Genomic DNA, 3,547 nt, shown 5'->3' on the forward strand with positions numbered 1-3,547 from the left:
GAGCATGAGTTTTCGCTCGTGGGATTTGTACGAATTTCCACTTCTACAGAGCACGACCAAGCATTCGTGGGCTGTCAAGACGGCGACTCAGCTGGAAAAGCCGCGTTACGTCATCTTTGCTCTGCAGACTGGTCGAAAGAATTCTCTCACTGGCAATGTTGCCATATTCGACCACTGTAAGCTGACTAACGTGAAACTCTATCTCAACTCGGAATTTTATCCGTACGACGATATGAATATGGATTTCGATAAACAGAGATACGCCGTTCTGTACGATATGTATGCACGTTTCCGCAAATCATATTACGGATGTGACAACGGCAATGTGTTGTTTGATCCCATACAATTTCTTACTCATTGTCCGTGTGTGGTCATTGATTGTTCGCGACAAAACGAATCCATCAAGAGCGCCACTGTCGATGTGAGAATTGAATTCGACTGCAAGGAGAATATACCGATGGATACCACAGCTTACTGCCTCATTCTGCACGACCGCATTGTGGAATACAGTCCTCTGACCAACATTGTGCGCAAAATAACATAAAAAATGAACATGCCTACATTTGTGGACCTGCAAGGATTTACGGTTGGAATGAGATTTCACGTAAAAGAGATAGCAATACTTGGAAATGGAACTGTTCTCTCCCATTATGTCTTTGCGAGTCCTATGCCGTGGCATCTTCTCACGAGAGCTGACAAGTCGAAAGCAGCATGGTTGACGGCTAATCATCATGGTCTGCATTGGAAGGATGGAATCGTCCCGTATAACAAAGCGAAACGTTTGATCACGGACGCTGTGATCAGCGAAACCAGCGAAGAATCCAAACTCGTCTACGTCAAGGGGTACGAGAAGCGAGAGTGGCTGACGAATCTCCTCGATGCTGATGTGAGAGAAAAGGTGATCGTTGAGACTCTGGATGCGGATTACGAGGATATGGCGTCATTGGACAAACTGGATGAAACCAACATTTTACGGTGTAATAATCATTCAAAACACTGCGCGTTACAAAATGTATTGAAAATATTTAATTGGTGGTTGGGTCAGCGCCAGAAAGAATTGTTTAATCTTTGATATGTAAAATAATTTTATTTATTTAATATAATAATAATATATAATGTAATATATATATATAATAATATAATGTAATATATATATATAATATAATATAATAATAATAATAAATATGTCAATATAAATTAATGATTTCAACGTCTATTTCTACTTCCTCCTCTTCACTGCTAAGATCGATTACTTCTATATGTTCTGAAATCAAATATAAAATTAATTTTATGCTTTTATATACAGAAAAAATTAAAAAAATTTATGTGAAATTATTTGTGCTTTCTTACCATTATCCTCCTCCGCATTTTCATCCTCCTCCCCCATCTCCTCCTCCTCTTCACTGCTAAGATCGATTACTTCTATATGTTCTGAAATCAAATTTAAAGATTAATTTTAATTGTTTTATATACAGAAGATTAAAAATTTTTTATGTGAAATTATTTGTACTTTCTTACCATTATCCTCCTCCGCATTTTCATCCTCCTCCCCCACCTCCTCCTCCATCTCCTCCTCCATCTCCTCTTCCCATTCTTCGATATCTAAAATTGGATTAATTATTATTTAAAAATTTGAAAACCTGGATTATTATACAATCTATTAAAAAACTTACGTGGAGGGCTTTGTTGTAAAAAAACCTCCTCCTCCTCTCCATATACGGGTCTACGAAATTTCGTATTGTACAACATTTTCATTTTATTTTTCTCCCTTGTTGATGTGGACTTGGACTGTTTGCTAGTGACTCCTGGGTGACTTTTATATGGTCCATCGCTATCTCTTTGTAACAAATATGTCTCGTTAGGAGAGGGTGGCAAATGTGCAAAATCAGCCTAACGTAATAGTAACATCATATGTGTCACATACAGTCAACCGCATCCTCACATTGATGTATCAGCACGTTACCGTTTCTTTGTCGCTCGTACCAATCCTCTAAGTTGGAGGTGGAAAAGAGTTCAGAAATTGGGAGTACAACCTGAGAACTTCAACATTTTCCTTCAGTCCGCGTTTGTTTATTCCCCGCAAACAGAGTTCTCTGTCACGCAAAAACTGCACCATCGATATCTTTCTTGATTTTGGCCATCTCCAATCTATCTCCATTTTAGCCGTTCAATTTGTTGCACGTGTCCCGTATCTGTTGCTGCTTGGATCTCGACTGAACTATGCGCTGATGTAATACTCATGATTTTATATGTTTCAAAACGTGCAAAATATGCATATCTCCATGATCTTCATGATGGTATCTTGTTTCACATTTTTCTGCGCATCTTGCTGTCAATCACAAATCGATACGGCAGCACTAAAATGCTACATTGTGATGCATAAGAGAGAGAGAGATCTTAAATTCATTAGTAATAAGAATATCATGTGTCGCATTCTTTTTCTTGCGCATCTAATTGTCGAATGCATAACACGCAAAATCTTGTCGCGGGGGCACAGTGTACGTGCTCATTAGTAATAAGAATATCATGTGCCACATTTTCTGCGCATCTAATTGTCGAATGCATACGTTTGCAGAATATTAGAGTTTGCAGCTGTGACTAAAAAATCACGCGGGCGGCACGGGCGGCGCGGGGCGGCGCGGGCGACGCGAGCGATGCGGGCGGCGCGGGCGCCGCGAAAACCGCCGAAAAAAACCGCCGCAAAATCCGCCGCAAAAAACCGCCGCAAAATCCGCCGCGGAAACCGCCGCGAAAACCGCCGCAGATCGGTAAAATGATCTATCGAAAGCAGATAGAAAAAATTATATCGGTAATTACCGATCATCAATATTATGTAAAGATGACAGTAAAAATTATGTAAAGAATATATATGTTGGTAAAAAATTAAAATGTTGGTATATAATATCGGTAATAAATTAACGATTGTTGGTATTATCGGTAATTATATGTTGGTAAAAATTATATGTTGGTAAAAAATTAAATGTTATATAAGATCGGTAAAAATTACCGACCACCGGTAACATGCCCCCCTCCCCCTCCCCCTCCCCCATTACCGACCGATGATACCCCCCCTCCCCCGCGGTGACGTCCCCCGGTGACGTCATACCCCCGTCGCCCGCGGTACCCCCCGCCCCTCACCCCCCCTCGGAGGACCATGGGTTAGAACCCCTATATAATACCTACTATTTATGTAAAAATTTTTTTAAACCAATTAATTTGTCTTATTATTCTGTGCAAAAAATCATTAAAGCAAGATAATCCAAAGATTAATATTTTACGAGATATTTTGTATTCTATGTCAAAGTGCTGGAAATTTCAAGTGTTATTACTCGAAAAGTTCTTAACGAAAAAATATTTTATTATAGCGTTTTGGAAAGCTCTCGAGATAAGCTATAAGAATATGTAATAATATATGGAGTATTCCATTTAAAAAATGGAAGATGACCTTCATATAACCTTCAAGTGACTATTTAAGGTCAAACTTTTTTATAGATCCCTTCGAACTAAACAACTTTTATCTGAAACAGTTTTCTTTAAAATGGTTTGT

Source organism: Odontomachus brunneus, unplaced genomic scaffold (assembly GCF_010583005.1).
Source record: "Odontomachus brunneus isolate Ranch 3 - 2012 unplaced genomic scaffold, Obru_v1 Obru_scaffold_318, whole genome shotgun sequence".
NCBI classification, from domain to species: Eukaryota; Metazoa; Arthropoda; class Insecta; order Hymenoptera; family Formicidae; genus Odontomachus; species Odontomachus brunneus.